Source organism: Rousettus aegyptiacus, unplaced genomic scaffold (genome assembly GCF_014176215.1).
Source record: "Rousettus aegyptiacus isolate mRouAeg1 unplaced genomic scaffold, mRouAeg1.p scaffold_m13_p_10, whole genome shotgun sequence".
Classification (NCBI taxonomy): Eukaryota; Metazoa; Chordata; class Mammalia; order Chiroptera; family Pteropodidae; genus Rousettus; species Rousettus aegyptiacus.
The window spans coordinates 6,131,442-6,148,531 of NW_023416285.1; the positions used below are offsets into that span (position 1 = coordinate 6,131,442).

Genomic DNA, 17,090 nt, shown 5'->3' on the forward strand with positions numbered 1-17,090 from the left:
CTCTTGTAGGGCACGATGTTCCTTCTCTGGGTTTGTGTTCGTAGGAAGCTCTTTGTAACAATATCATGTGTCCAACAATGCAACAACTGCCTTGGGACCTAGGGAGACCCTCATGATTCGAGCTGTTCAGGCTGAAGCTGAGGTGTTGGCAGGGATTAAAAATTCGAGAAGGGCTGGGATGAGATGATTCCGAAGGTTCTCCTGAGGTTGAGGGTCTGAGCCTTTGTGAAATCCTGCCCCACGACCGACGACCTTGGAGCATCATGGTTTTGTCTTCATTCGGGGCTGTAGTAAAAACCCTCCTCTTCTTGTTGGAAACACCTTCAATAGAGCCTCTAGTTTGCGAGAGCGTGTTTAAAAGGCACTTGTGTAGTTAGTAATTTTTATCGGTGAATCTCCTCAGTGAAATTCCAGCGCATTAATTGGCCGTGAATCTCCGCAGAGGGGCATTTTCTTGGGCTAAAGTCAGCACTTTCTAACTTCCTGTAAATATTCACTCCCATGAAGCAGTTAATAGATTTCCTCATGCAGAACATTCTTGGCCACCAATGGAAAATTATCTAAAATATGGATTACTTTCCTGTGGCTTTAGGACAACTGCTGGTCAGAATCTTTATGCTGCCCAACACCCCCAGTTAATAACAAGCCTGGCAGCACTGATTCTAGGGCCGAATGAAGGCAGATCCACGAGAAGTCCCATTTTATCATTTTACCAAGCCTTGGTCATGCTGGGTACAGGGCTTGGGGCTTTCCATACATTGTGACATACGATCCTCCAGGCAACCTTGCTTAGAATGTGTTTTACAGCTGTCATGTTACAGGTGAAGGAGCCGAGGCTGAACAGGCTAGATCTGAACTGTGGCTTTTTAGGTTTATATTTATATCAATTAAAATTAAATAAACTGAAGAATTCAGTTCCCCAGTCACCCCACTCACATTTTGAGGGCTTATTTGCCACATATAGCTAGAGGCTACCGTATTGGACAGTACATATTCAAACATTCACATTGTCTCAGGAAGTTCTTTTGGGCAGTGCTGGCCCGAAAGGTCATTTAAATGGTAGAGCTGGGATCGAAAAACCAGCTTAGCTTTCGATGTTGTTTGTGCAAAGTTGTGCTCCAGAGAAAGCTGACGGTCTCAAACGCCTCACATCAGAAATGAATGAAATTAGCAGGAGCATCAAGGTGGATACGTGAGTGTCGTGGGCTACTGAGGGCGAGCACTTACGGTAGACTTTCTGGATGTCCCGGATGTTAACCAAGTTCACACAGTTAACCAGTGTTGGGCCTAAGACCTGAGTCTAGCTCCATAGCTCTTCCCTTCAGAAACCTATTCTGATTCTCCATGTGCCTTAACAACTCAGTGTATTTCAAAATCATTTCAGCCAAATCACTGCAGATAAATTGCTCATCGACTGATGGATTTTTTTAAAGTTACATCCCTGATGCTGTAAACGAATGGATCAATGATCCTGTGCAGCCCCAGCAGGGACATTTTCTGGGGTCAGTTCTCAGAACCTCTTTCCCCCCAGCATCTCCTCCCAAGGCGGCAGCACGTGGTTCTGCTGGAATCTTCCTCGAAATGCTTCTAAAGTTCTGAGCCATCTCTAAGCTGCGTAAGAAAAGCAGATGGAATGTTTAGTACAGTTGCTGGAGTCATAAAAGAAAAAAAATTAACCGAGCTTATTAGGCTCCCTGTTTCTTTTCTCCTATAAAGGAAGCAATTGGCAATAAATGCCATTCTGCTTTTTAACAGATGAATGGCCCAGTTGCGATAAATCCACCAGCATTTTCTGGGGGAAATATATTTCACTCCGACAGTTTTAGTAGTGGGACCATATTTTTCAAAATAATGGTGAGGACACTTTATGGAGGGCTAAACCTTTCAAATCTACGTGAAGGCTGGGCCAGGAGACACTCAGCACTCTCGGGGTTGGATTCTGAGGTCAGAGGACAGGTCCATTCGTTCATGCTTCTTTTCCTCTCGTCAGCTTGCTGGTAGAATCGCTATCTTTTGCTATCTCTATGTTTTTATTTAATTACTTTGTTTTTTCCTGGGATTAGGGAATATGAATATGTTCCCTCGGTCATTTAGGTAAGGGCGCTAAGGCTCAGAGAGACTAACTGGTTGCCCTGAAGTCATGTACCTAGTGAACCCTGAATATAGGATCTGAACCTACTGCTTGGGTCTCCTATTCGTTTCATGCAGTTTAGTCTTTGTCTGAGCATCTGGGAGTCCGGGTTATAGCCATGGTTTTGCAATCAACGGGCAAGATCACACATCATCTTTCTCTGTGTTATTTCTTTTTCCCTACATAGTGGATTTTAGCTTGTCTGGGACTGAGGAATTTTCTAGGACATGGAACTTTTAGTCTTAAATCCTGGAAAGTCCCAAACAAACTGGGATGAGTTGGCCCCCCCAGTTCTGGCATTGACCCAGTTTTACTCTCTATTATCTCTCCTTGGGCAGTTGCATGTTGTCCATTCTGCGTGTCCTTCTCCACATCTCCCCCGACAGCTTCAGTCCATCTACCTAATGGACGTGATGAAATGTGTCACAGTTACCTCTACCTCGGCGTGTCCAAGACTGCTCTCACCCCCTCCAACTGCCGCCCGTCCGCACACCCACTCCTCCAGTTGCGTTCTCCGTTGCTGCAGTTGCAATCCCCTTACCCAAACAGCAACAAGGGAGGAGTCTTAGAGTGCTCTGCTGCCTCACCCCCATCTTAGTAGGCTGCAGGTACTCCCAATATGCAGGTATTCGAACTGATCCTCTACTCTCTCTGCTCACTCCATCTCAATAACATCTGCCTTAGTTCCGACCCATGGCATCTCTTGCTTGGACGGTCACACCTGGCTCTCAGGCTTTTGGTAATGTCCCCTCCTCCATGTTCCACTCTGCACCTTCTTTGGTCAAGTAACCCAGGTTTCCTTAAGAGTTTTTACTTTTTGAGGAAGTGCTTTGGCTATGTAGCTCTAAGCTTGGTTCGCTAGCCCTTCCTAAAATTCTGCTAGCTGTTGATACCCTTTTATATTTCTCTTTTCTGTCTAAACTGGCCACTGTCTGTTTTTGTTGCTGACTTCTAGGAACTCTGGTGAATATAGTATGTAGTAGGTCAGTTCAGAGGAGAATCAATCAAAGATACAGCTCGGTGTGGGGGAATAAGGTGGGAACCTGTCATTTGAATGGACATATTAAAATCAGAATGAGACATTTACCTAACACAGCAGTTTCCTCACAATTCTGAGAGCTTTGCTGAGTTGGAAGTGACCCCTAGCATTTCCAGGCACACGCAGCTGGAGTTGTGCTGAGTTATCAGACCTGGCTTCTGATCCGGTGAGCCATGTACAGGAGCTTTGCTCCAGGTAGGTGGATATTCCATTTTTGTTCAACTGAACAGCTCTTTGGCAAGTCAACCAACCCTTTTGTCCTTAGTTTTCTAGCTCCTACATGAGATACTGATCGATAGTATTAATACCTATTCTTTGAATTGTGAAGAAGAATTCCTATGTGAATTCAGGGTGCAGTCATTTCTGCATTCTTAAGGTATAGGGGACATACTTTTATTATTTAATAGGCCTTTTCATTATAAAGGGTGAGGCCCCCAAGCCTACTTTGGGATGGAGAGATTGATCTAAGGGATCTAAAATTATCTCACATGATACGATAGTAAGGTTTTTCAGGTTCTTCCTGGGAATTTTCTTGACTTGGAGGGCGGGAGTCAGTGAGCTAGCTGAGGACAATGATTGGCATCTGGTCATAAGGGTGGAGGGGGTGTGAGAGAGGAGCTCTGTTGGGAGGCTGCGGATCCCAGCAACAAAGCAGGAAGTTCATACCCAGGAGAGAGACATCGCGGAGGCCTTGACCGATGGACTTTAGAAGCAGTGACGACGGAGCAGTTTTCTTTTCTACGTCCTGCTGCGGTTCCTCTCCGCGTTCCTGAAGCTTTCAGGAAACTCTGTCTCGCGGAGCAGCTCTGTGCTTGGATACTTTGAGGAATCAAGGGGAGATGGCCCCATTGTCGCTTGGGGTGAAGAGAAGTAGACAGAGAATGGCAGTCGGCAGCAGGAGCACACACAGGACGCCCACACGGGCTGCGGCATTTGGATGGGCTGCGTGAGATGAGGGGGTGGCTGGAATGTGCCTTCCAGGCCAGTCCTTAGCACTCGGTGGCCGCTCAGTGCCAGAAGGTGTTAGTGTGAGTAATGCCCAGAGGGGCAGCGTGTGCGCCAGGGACTCACACCTGACTGGAGGGGCTGGAATCTCAGCTTCTCCATCTTTGCTCACTGTCCCTCGAGAGTGGCCTTCTTCCTCTCTTCCCAGCTTTCTGTCACACTTTACTATTTATTTTCTTCGTGGCTCTTAGCAGTCCTCGACATGATCTTAATTATTTGTTTAGAGCAGGCCTTCTCACTCGGGGCACTATGACATTTTGGGTCCAATCTTTCTTTGCCATAGGGCTGTCCTGTGAGGTCTGGGATGTTTAGTAGTGTCCCTGGACTCTATCCAGTAGATGCCAGTAGCATCCTCTCGGGTATGACGATAAAGTGAGTTTCCAGACACTGCCAAATGTTCCATGGGTGGGGTTGGGGGGTGGGTGGGAATCACTCATGATGGAGAAGCACTGGTTTCAGGCCCGTCTCTCCAAACAGAAGTATCATCTGTCTTGTTCTCTATCGTGTCTCCTGCACCTAGAATAATGTGCTTACATAGCATGTGCTTGGAAAAGGCAAGTTGACCAGTTGGCCGAAGGGCTGCTGCGGCATTAACACTGCTGTTTTGTGGGAACTCAGAGGAAAAGTACCTTGTCTCTGACTGGAAAACACCAGGAGAAGCACCTCCGAGTTGCTAGCATGCGAGCAAAAGCTTATAGCGTGAGCAAGCTTTTTCCTGGCCAAGGGCAGATGGTGGGCATTCTCAGCAGAGGGGGCGGGCCTGGGAAAGGGGAGGCAAGGTGCTGTAGGCTGTTGGTGTGGCACTGGTGGTGAGGCTGGGGAATAGAATGGCCAGCTAGGAGAGGCTGCAGCTGCATAAGGGCGAAATCCTAAGAGCCTGGACTAAGGCAGTGGCAAACAGACTGGGTACCACTTTAAGATGTCTGATTAGTAAGAGAAGGTTATTCTGGAGCCATTAATATACTTGATTATTCCCTCGATTTGTGCTCCTTGCTGATAGATTAATGCTTCATGAAATGCTGTTACTGTTATAGCTCATATTTCTCTATTTTTACTTTTACTCAGCAACTATCACTTCTGATCATTTTTACATTAATTGTACATAACACTGCTTTGCTTTAAACATATTATTTTAAAACATTTTGTTTTACAGTTCACTTCACAGCTTGAAGTTCTGTAGACAGTGGTCATAAATCTCTCTGGAAAGAAAATGGAAGTTGTCTGTTTTAATTTCATATCCATTCCCCACTGCCTGGGAAGAGGGATGGGAGACATGCAAATGAAAACAGAAACTTTTCCAAGCATTTACAATCGTCCGTGTTTTACTGGTGAGTGGCTCTTTTCAAGTAGAATAGATTACTTTCCAGATGCATGTGTTTGAGGTTAGGGTTTGCTTGATCTTCTGTAAAGACCAACAACCATCAGGTTTTTGCTCAATCGATTGTTTTTTGGGAGGGGGCAGGGCTCAGTGGAGAGGCTTTGTCTCTGCACCTTATGGCAAGATCTGTTTTGGGGTAAGGCACACATTTTTGAATAGAAATAGCAATTTAATTTTGGGATGTGACCAAGAAGGTGACAGCAGTGAGATTTAAGAAACAGCACAGATTCTGGGCCAGAGAGATTTTGCTTGAATTCTGGCTCCTGGGCTCACCAGTTCTGTGATCCTGGGCAGGTTACATTAATCTCTGCCAGTCCGCATTTCTTCACCTCTACAGCGGTGCGGGAGTGTAACAAACCACTCCCGAAACCTAGCGCCATATAAGATCAACAACAACAGTTAATTTTTCTTTTGGGCAGGGCTCAGTGGAGATACCTAGTTTCTGCGCCTTAGGGTGATAGCTATGGTGACCAGACTGGAGTTGGAGGAGACTTTCCAAGGTGGCCCACTTACCTGGCTGTTAGGTTGGCACTGACTATGGGCCAGGAACTCAACTAAGTCTGACAACCAAAGTGCCTAGATGTGGCCTCCCAGCTTGGTGGTCTCAGGAGAGTTGGACCGCTTACATGGTCTGGCTTCTCCCAGAATGAATGTCGCAAGAGAATTACCAGAAGCTGTACGGCTTTTTATGAGTTAAGCTCGGAAATCAAGTAGTGTCACTTGTGACGTGGTCTGTTGATAGAGGCAGTTACATGGCTGCCCAGATGCAAAGTGGGGACATAGACACCACCCCTCGATGGGAGTGGGGGCAAGGCGACATTGTGGAACAGCGTGAGATGTGGTGCTCTTGGGACAATATGGTCTTCTGCAATGATGACTGTAAAGTGCAGTGCATTGTGCAGATTCTATCACATAACAAATGCTTAGTAAATGGCAGCGGTTTGTAATTCTGTTCATTGTAATCGAGTGCTACCTAAATCAAGTTTAAGTTAGGTATCAGTTCTATCCTTGTTTACAGTTCAAGATCTTTCTTGCCAAATCTGGTTCTCTTTAATGTTCTTTTCTACACCAAAAACCTCACGATTCGTCCTGCGGACACTTAGACATCACCCCTGACACTTGTTCTTCGTCCACACCATACAGTTGACCTGGCAGCACGTTCCATCGATGTCGCCTTTGAAAACCTCGCAGATCTGCCCACTTTTCTCCATCTGCACAGCCACGGCCCTAGCCCGAGCTGCCCTCATCTCCTGCCTGAACTACTCATCTCCCTCCCTCCATTTGACCTTCCACTAATCAGTTCTCCATATCGTAGTCTCTACTTGAAAGCAAATTTGATCATGTGCTCATGATGTGATAAAACACTCCAATGGCTTCCGACGTTAGAACTAAGACCCGAATCTTAGCAGGACCTACATAAAGGATCTGGCTCCCTCCGGCTCTCAATCTTCTCTTGTAACGTAGTTTACCTCCCACCCCTTCGGAGCTTAGGCCAGACTGAACTCCTTTTGCTTCCTGGAAATCCCAGACCAAAACTCTGTTCCCTTTTGCCACAGGGCCTTTTCACATGCTGTTGCCTTGGCCTGGATGCTACTTGTCCTGAGCTCTGCAGGTAGGACAGTTACCTGTATTCATTGCTTCTTTGGTGTTGTTACTTCAGATAAGATGACTTGGGCTGACTTATCAGAAACCCAACTTAAGCTGGCTTCTCTGATAGGGTATGCGCTCTCTCACATCACAGCGAGTCCAAGGTAGAAAGGCTGCAGAGTTGGTTATTTCCACGGCTCAGCGATGTCAATGACTTCTCTGTCCGGCCAGGCTCTTTGAGATTTTTCCCTGCATCACCTTCAGCCTAAAGAAGGTTTCCTTCATGTTCACAAAATGATGATGGCCAGCAGCAGTGGAGCCAGCATACATCTATATTTCCATCACCTCCAACTATGGCATATAAACGCTTTATGTCAGTATGATTGGGCCAACATAGTTCATGTGCCAAAGCACTCCTCGGACTGTTAATAGTTGACAGAGCGGTATCATGGTGCTAGGACTAATTAGGATCTATCAATTAAAGCAGAAAGGGTGTTAGTATCTCCTGAGTCACATGACCATGTGGGGGAGAAAGGGACCCCTAAAACAAATATGGATAATATTAGAGAGTAGAAAATGAATGCCGGGAGGAAGCCAATAGTATCTACTTGAACAGCTAAATAACTCTCCTTGGTGACATTTACCCTAGGTAGTAACTAAAAGTTTCCATCTATAGTATTTTTAAGTACGCACGTCGGTGCCATCAAGTACCTTCACATCGTTGGGCTGTCATTGCCACCATCATCCATCCACTGAACTCTGCACTTGGCAGCACTGAAACTGTATGGGTTAAATAATAAGTCCCAGCTCTCGCTCCCCCAGTCCCTGACAATCACCATATTTTCTGTCTCTATGCTCTTGGCTATTCTAGATTTTTCATAAAAATGAACTCATACAGTATTTGTCCTTTGGTGATGGGCTTATTTCACTCAGTGTAGTGTCCTCTAGGTTCGTCCTGGTCATAGCATGTGTCAGGATTTCCTTCCGTTCCATGGCTGAACAATATCCCATTGTATGTATTTATGACACGCTGTTTATGCGTTCATCTACTGCAGAACACTTGGGTCACCTCCATCTTTTGGCTGTTGAGAACAATGCTGATATGAACTTAGGTTGCCATTTGCAGGGCATCTTTTGAGTCTGCTCTGTCTCCCCAGGTCTCCTCATTCTGCGAGTTCCACCTGGCAAAGGCTACACCTCTTTTCCTTTTTTCTCAGCCACTATTTCTTTAAAATCCAGAGTAATGCCCAGTGGTGTGTAGGTGTTAAATATTTGTTGACTGAATAGGAAAATTTAATTTTGAATATCTTGAAACTTATGTTAGTTCTCCAAAGTTATGTTTTCTTTTGAAACCTCATAATTATGTGAAAATATATGTGAATGTATAATTGAGAGCATACCGAGGAATGAAAAAAGATTTGCTATTTCAGAATACTCTACCAAAGGGCTCTTTACTTGGTTTTGATCGTTTGGGGCAATCATACATTGCTTTCTTGGTAAAGTAGGATCATACAGTTCAGGTATTTATAATAAAATCTGAAGAGAATTTTTTTTTTAACTCAGAATTTTGTTAAGATGATACAAGGACTTTCATGAAAATTATACATTTTGTTATATTGGCTTCTTAACTTTGGACTAAGTTCAATGGTACTTTAATCTAATGTTATTCATTCTGAGGTTGGTTAGTATTTAAAAAATTATTATGGAAAATTTCAAATGTATAAAAAGGAGAACATGGTATAATAAATTATTCTATGTACCCATGATGCAATTTCAACAATTATCAACTCATGGCCAATATTTCATCTGTGTTTCCATCCATTTCCCTCTTACCCCTAAATTATTTTGGAGCAAATCCCAGACATTATATAATTTAATCCACATGAATTTCAGCATGTATTTAATAGGTAAGTACCCTTTAAGGAAACATAATGACAACACGATTTTATATCTACATCACTCAAAATAATTTCTTATAATAATGAAATACAGAGTCAGTGTTCAAATTTCTCTAGTTATTTTATATTCTTTCTAATTTTTTTTCCTATTAGTAGTCAACTCAGTTTTATACATTGCAACTGTTGGATATGCCTCAAGTCTAATAAACTCTCTTCTCTCTCCTCTTCTAGTCTTTTGTCCCCTTGTGATTTATTTGTTGAAAAACTACTTGTTTGGTCTGTAACCTTTCCTGTGTTCTGGATTTTGTTGATTGAATCCCTGTGGCATCATTTAACATGTTCTTCTGCTCCTCTGTTTCCTGTAAATTGATAGTTAGATCCTGAAACTTAATAGATTCAGGTTGGAGTTTCAGGCAAAAATACCACAATCTTTAGATGATGGTATATTTTTTCATTAGATGGACTCTCTGAAATGGTAGCAGCCATTCATGATCATTGCGTAAATCCATTATTTCATTAGAATTCACAAAACGAGTTTCTAATTTTTTTATTCTCCTTTTTCTTTTAAGCTGGAATTCCACTGTAAAGAGAATCTCCTCATTAAGCCTTTGAATAGCTCCAGATATTCTTTGTACAGAAGAGACAAGATATGTGATTGATTACTTTTACTTTTACTTACCAATTTTCAAAACAGCAAAAGTGATCAACGATATTTTCTCCTTATAATTCTCCCTTCATTCCTTTATTTCTTCTTTACTCTCTCTGTCATTCTTTCTTCCTTCCCTCCCTTCCTTCCTTCCTTCCTTCCTACCCTATTAGTAGCTCATTGAACATGTTGTTAGCTATGTTTATAACTAAAACACTTTAACCAATTTTAACATATTCGATGGGTTTCGATAGAAATTGTTATTTTTTTAATTTTAAGGTCTTTATTTCTATTTTTAAAATCTTTATATTTACATACTTGATTTACATACTTTCTTTAAATGTCAATTCTTCGTCAATCGATTATGATTCTGGACTCTCCCTGCAAATGAGAATGAATATACATAGGCAGAAATCTATTCAGAGTTGCTTCCAAATTAACTAATGTTTTCTGGATAAAAACAGATCCAGTCGGTGCATTCTTCCTGCCCTTTTCCCTTCTCTTTTCATCCTATCCGGGATGTGGATGCAATGGCTGGAGGGATACAGCAATCACACCACAAAGAAGATGAACACTTACATGCCTGCTTGGATAGGAGCAGAAGCTGAATTGGAACCCAGTCCCTTGAGGAGGCCCTGACGGAATTGCTTCATTCTGAGATTCCTGTAGCTAACTTCTTGGTACATGAGAAACGCAACCCCCAGGTTTCTAAGCCACTATCTATTGGCATTTTTGATATTTGCATCTGCATTTCTTCTGTGAGACATTCGTCCCAAATCATGTACATAATAAGTGGGAGAGCTGGGTTTCAAATCCAGGTTTATTACTATCTGAAGCTTGTATTCTCTTATTAAATCATGTGAAGAGCCATGGGCAAAGAATAGAGCTGAATATTTCTATGAATAAGCCCCCTCATTAACCCTTTGATCACTCTCAGATAGCTTTGTAGAGAAAAGGAGGGATATATATGCTTGATTTATAAAGCAGCCTCCTCCTGTTCAAGGCCATGTGGTTCTCTGAAGAAGAGCTCTGGATTAAAACACATTTTCAGCATGTCCTCAGGCAGGAAGTGAGATGCTGCCGGCCCCATGTGATGAGCTGATAAAATATACAAGCTTTTTCTCTATTCTTATCAAATGATGTCCTACCTTTCTATAGCAAAGAGGCCTCTTTTATGAATTCCTTGCAAAGTACAACATGTTTTGAAAGATTTTGTCAAGCAAACCGCACTTAATAAATATTTGATTAACTTCCCCATTTAAAGTTAACCACACGCAAATATAACCTCTAATCACAGTTTCTGATCTGTGTGACCAGCATTAGTACACTGAACTGGTTCTAATTTCAGTGAAAAAAAAGGCTACTTTAGTCAGCCCATGCGCCTTAAATCATATTAGGATTTTAAAGATAATAGAAATGTCCCACAAATCCCCTGGTGACCTTTGAAGACTGTTGTGGGTCTGGGGACTCTGCTGGTGACCCCGGTTGGAGTTCCTGCTCTGGAGTCTGGTGGCCCCATATTCTGGTAAGCGGGTTGGTTCCCACCATGACTAAAGATATGGAAGCAGCTCTCGTTGGAAGGTGGATTTGCTTCTGAGCCCAGATGACCCAGAATGAGCCCGGACTGATCTATGCCCATCCACCTCCTGATGCTGATCACCTCCCATCGAGTCCAAGGGACTCTTAAAAACCAGTCATGGAGTGTTTTAGGAGCCCCGTCCAGAGGGGGAATTGGTCCTGTGTCAGTATGCAGCCTGCCTGCGCGGTGCCCCGTAGATCGTTCAGCAGCATCTTCTTCATGAGGATGAGTTATTTAAGGAAACATTTACGAGCATGTTCCATGAGCTAGCGTAGTATTAAACACGGAGAGGAAGACGATCCCGTGCTTATGGCTGCCCTTCTGCCTTAATTTCTGGTTGATAATCAGGTATTTGTCTTCATTTGAAAACTTAATCTAAATCTCAGCTGTGCTTGTGAGACAGCATGTAGCTAATGCAGATCTCCCCTTGTCTTCTCCTGGAGTTGGACCCCTCTGACGGGGTCCATGGGTGGAGTCCTGCTGTGGCCCGGATGGGTTACCCGTCCCCCCCGGCCCATTTCTATACTGTTGGTCCTGCCTTTCTGCTGAGCGAGGGCCTGTTGCCAAATTCTTCCTACCAGACCCAAGACCCAATGTGTCCTTTTCTGTGACTCTCTCGTTAGACTTTAGGCTCCTGAGGGCAGGGCCCGTGTTTTCTTTGGTGTGGGCAGCACCATTTCCAGCCTGGAGCGAATGGGAGATGCTGGTTACTCTCTGTCGGATGATGAATGGGAGTGAGTGCTTCATGGGGAGGGGAGGGGAGACCGAGGTGAGGGGGCCGCACACCTGGGGGGTCTGGCGATTGTGTAGGCTGGCCGCTGTGAATGTCCAGGTCAACTGGGGTGACGCAAGACAGAGGGGAGGCTGTGGGCCAAATACCACAGTCACATCAAACCCTTTAGACCTTCGGCAGAATGAGAATCTGCCAAGCAGTGGTTAGGGACAGCGCGGAGGGGGCCCCAGCTGGAGTAGCTAGAGGACTTGAGGACAAGAGGAGGGGGTCTTGCCTTACCAGCTCAGGCCACTGGGGGCGGCGCAGAGCCCGTGTGCGGACCACATCTCCGAGGAATGTGGGGGGATGTGTGGAGAACGGACAGACTCCACAGGAGAAGACCAGGGGGCAGTCGACTCCCATCGAGGCCAGGACGCAGTGGGGCACCCAGGGCGGAGGCTGTGCGTGCGTGGCCATTGGTTAAACACATCGCGAACACCGCACCGGCCGGCACCTTAGGGGGATGGGTCCCCAGACGGCTGCCTGTCTCTCTCGTGCCCGCTCCTCCCCGCACCCCCCGCGGCGCCCCTGCGCTTCATGGGGGCGCAGGTGCTCTTGGCTTTGCCCCCGTTTCCTTGCGTCTTCGTTTTGGCCATGAGCTTTGTCCTTGACAAATGCCTCATCTCCCTGGTGCTGGCCTCTCGCCCGTCCTCCCTCCCACTGCTGGGGAAACCAGATCTGAAAAGTCAGCTGCTGCAGCAAGCCACGGGAGTTATCTCCCCAGCCAGAACTTTTTGCTTAATTTGCTAACTGACATTTCACACTGATATGTAGAGAATCATCAGCTGAGTTTTAATGACTCACATGTCTTTGAAGAATATGCGGAGGAGGGAGGAAAAAATAATAAACCAAGAAAAAAAGAGAGAGAGAGAGAGAGAATTTTAGTCATGTAAGCCATGAAAGCCCCAGTGAAGCCTGCTTTGGTTTTGTTTGTTTTAGAAAATGACTGCAGGCCATAATGTTTGAACTTTTCCATTGTCAAGTCTGCTGAGAATTCCAGCAGGGCCGACCCCCGGGAGACGGCTTTCTCTTTAGTTCCTGAGATGGAAGGAAGGAAAGTCTGAATCTTATTAAGCAGATCCACAGGACTTGGATTGAAAGAAATGTGAAAACACAATTTTGTGTTCAAGCCTGGGAAGGAAAAATAACTTCAGGCTGAGCCAGACGTACTTTGCGACTCCTACTCGGGGTGTGTGTGCGTGTGTGCGTGAGTGCGAGAACTTCTGGCTCATAAACTGCTTCCAGAATTTGCACAAAGAGGCAATTTCTTTGCTACCATGTTGGCTGGAAAATGACGTTTCCGGATAGAACTTACTTTTTATGAGACGGGTCCCTCTGTGACACAGTTGCTCACACACGCGCGTGCCAGGAGGGTCCTCTCTCCCTCCGGTCTCGCGGCCTTGCACATTTCGGGGTGAAGCCAGGACATCGTCCCTCTTTTTCCATCACGTTCTCTCCCTTTCCAGACCCCACCTCCTTCTTATTGTCTGTGCAATTTAATCAAACGCAAACGCCCACTTTCCTGGCGGTTTTGAGTATTTTCGAGTTGCCTCTGGCTTTCTCAAGTCTGTCTCTCCTTGGAGCGGCATCTTCCTCGGTACTGCTGTTCCTTAAGCTAAGCACACGCCAGGTCCGTCCTTTAATTCTCTGTAGTGCAGTGTCTAAAACATGACCGAAGCCTTGTGAAACGAGAAAGGAATTATGATGCAGGTGAATGTTGCCAGGTGTGGCCGCTCCTCGCCACCTTAGCTCATGTCCCTCATTTGAGGGGTGCCACATTTGAGGGGTCCTTCACTGCCGCATTCTCCTTAGCCCCTGCCAGTCTCCACGCTGCGACGCTCAGTCCATCACCCTGAGAGGCAGTGCCCTGAGCTGGTAGATTTCTCCCAACCGAGGTCCAGGCCTCCACCCTCTGGAGGCCTTCAGGGAGACTCTCCAAGGCTTCCTCTAAACCCTTGGCCCTGTAACGCGGCTCACAGACACGCATGTTTTTTTGTTGTTGTTGGTTTGAGTCTCTCCAGTTCAGAAGATCTTTCTTTACCTTTATCTAGTTAAAATGCTCTGTAAGCTTCCCCCTCCCCACACCCCCTCAAGAAAGGTGGTGTCTTTCCTCATTGAAGAATTCGAGCCTTTACCTCTGAAGAAGCAGAAGAATGGCCGGCAGCTTTCAGATGTCAGGGGCATGCTTCTAGCTGTCAGGATTTCAAAACGAGCCTGCCTGCGGTTTCAACTAGAGCACCCCAGAGCATGTTAACTATCTTTTCCCTCTCCTGCCTATACAGCCTCCTCTATAATTAACATCTTGTATTAGTGCGTTACATTTGTTAAAACTGAGAACCAATATTGATACATTTTTATTACCCAAAGTGTATAGTTTACATTCAGGCTTACTGTCTGTTGTTATATATTCTATGGGTTTTGACAAGCGCATATTGTCATGTATCCACCATGATAGTGTCATATAGAATGATTTCACCACTCCAAAAATCCCCTAGGGTCCACCTGTTTATCCCTCTCCTCTTCTCCTTGAACCTCGGGCAAACACTGGCCTTTTTGTCTCCACAGTTTTCCCTTTTCTAGAATGTTGTAGAGTTGGAATCATATGCTGGGTAGCCTTTTCTGACTGCTTCTTTTACCTACCACTATGCATGTGAGTTTCTTCCACGTCTTTTCATGGCTTGATAGTTTATTCATTTTTGGTGAGGAATAATATTTCACTGGATGGATGTACCAAAGTTATGTTTATTCTATTGCTCATTAGAGACATCTTGGTTGCCTCCAGTTTTGGGCAATTATGAAAAAGCTGCTGTAAACATTCGTATGCAGGTTTTTTTTTGTGTGTGTGGACATAAGTTTTCAACTTATTTGGGTAAATACCTAGAAGTATGCTTGCTGGCTTGTATAGTAAGTCCATGATGAGCTTTTAAAAAACTGCTGAACTGTCTTCCAAAGTGGCCGTGTCATTTTGCATTCCCACGAGCAATAAATGAGTGTTCCTATTTCTCCAAATTCTTGCCAGCTTTTGGTGTGGTCAGTATTTTAGATTTTAGCCATTCTAATAAGTACGTAGTGATATCTTGAATGGCTGCTCCTTGCATTTTAATTTGTGAATCTCTGAAGGTATATGCTTATTTGCCAAATAGCTACCTTTTTTTTTGGTAAGGTTTCTGTTTAGATCTTTTGTTCATTTTTAAATTGGGTAGTTTGTTTTCTCATTCTTGAGGTTTAAGTGTTCTTTGTTTATTTTGACTACAAGGCTTTCGTCGGGTCCATATTTTGTTAATATTTTCTCTCAGTGTAGCTGGTCTTTTTATCCTCTTTACAGCGTCCTTCACAGAGCAGAAGTTTTTAGTTTTGATAAAGTACGACTTGTCAATTTGTTATTTCATGGATTGTTCCATTGATGTTGATTCTAAAAGTCATCACCAAACCTGTCACCTAGGTATTCTCCTATGTTATCTTCTATAGCTTTACCTTTCATATTTAGGTCTATGAATGATTTTGAGTTAATTTTTTTAAAAAAGGTATAAGTTCTGTATCTATAGTTATTTACTTTTAAATAATGCTCCAGCATCGTCTGTTGAAAGACTGTCTTTTCTCCTCTGAATTGACTCTGCTCCTTTGTCAAGGGTGAGTTGAATATATTTATTTGGTTCTGCTTCTGGCTGTCTATTCTGTGGTATTAATCTTTTTGTCTATTCTTTTGCTAAAATCACACTCTTTATTGCTGTAGCTTTATATTAAGTCTTGAAGTCAGGTAGTGCCACTCCTCCAACTTCGTTATTCTTCAAAATTTTGTTGGCTATTCTGGGTCTTTTGGCTTCCACATAAAGTGTAGAATCAATTTGCTGATATCCACCAAATTGCTTGCTGGGATTTTTTTGAGGATTGTGCTGAATCTCTAAATCAAATTGTAAAGAACTGACACCTTAACTAATACCTTAATATTGAGTCTTCCTATCAATGAACATGGAATATCTCTCCATTTGCTTAGATTTTTAAAATGTTTTTTTTTATGAGCATTTTATAGTTTTTCTCATATAAATCTTATACATACTTTGTTATATTTGTATTTAGGAATTTCATATTTTTTGATGTTGATATAAATGGTATCGTGTTTTTAACTTCAATTTTAAATTAATTGTTATATGTAGATTTTTTTTTTAATAGAGAAAAATTCCAAACAAGCTCAAAACAAGTCTCACGTTATCTCAGTGTGAGTGACATCTCACAGGAGATGGATTGCAGTGTCTTATCGGAGCCTGACTCCTATGGTCCCATCAGGGGTTCATTTTTTCTGTGCTTGAATATTGCCCATGATGGGCAGCTCACTGTCTTTCAAAGCAGCCCCTTGTCTCTCAGACAATTTTGCTTTTAGACAGTTTTTCTTTATATTGCATTCTTCGTGAACAAGTTATTGTTTAATTCTAAAATAACAAAGGCATTTGTGATCCAAGTTAGCTATTTTAACTATGCTCTCTCATTTCCTTAGGATAAATGTTAAGTTAGGGTTCTCCTGGCAGTGGTAAGGCCAGGGGCGGGGGGTCCTGTGTGCTGAGAGAGTCTGTGTGCTGAGGAGTCAGACTCGAGGGTATAACTGGGAGCTAAACCCCTGACTTCAAGTCTGTATTTGACACTTACTAGCTTTGGGCAAATCCCATCATTTTCCAATTTTCTTGATTTTTAAAACAGGAAAATTGGTGCCCTCACAGGGCTGTCATAAGAAAGAATCAAGATAGTGAACATGAAAGTTTTAAACCAAAGCGTTCGGTGGAAACATAATCTTAACTTTCCTTTGCATTATCACCAGCCAGAGCCATAAACTAACAAAGAAAAAGGAGGACAGGCGGAGAGCAGCAGAGCTGGAATGCTCCCCGTAAACCTGGGAAGACATAGTTTCCAAGCCTTGGAAGTCGTGATCGAAGAGAAATTGAACACAATCTAGGTTAAGCCCCTCATTTCTTAGATGAGGAATCCGAACCCTAAAGAAGAAAGCGACCTGTCCGAGTTCATGAGGCAGGCGGGCTCTTTCTTTAGCTGCTGAACTAGGGAAGG

The 17,090-nt window shown here is 43.8% G+C and overlaps 1 long non-coding RNA gene across 2 annotated transcripts in view; it reads left to right on the forward strand.

Annotated features, from left to right (window-relative positions):
- Positions 1–2,352: 2,352 nt before the first annotated feature.
- LOC107507343 overlaps positions 2,353–17,090 on the forward strand; it is a 32,787-nt gene continuing 18,049 nt past the window's right edge. The window contains exons 1-3 of one of the 2 annotated variants that reach the window (XR_001596139.2): positions 2,360–4,198; positions 5,329–5,503; positions 10,149–11,984. This is a non-coding gene — a long non-coding RNA (uncharacterized LOC107507343). Of the gene's footprint in view, positions 4,199–5,328; positions 5,504–10,148; positions 11,985–17,090 lie in introns of those variants that run through there. The other variant, XR_001596140.2, reaches the window with a different exon arrangement.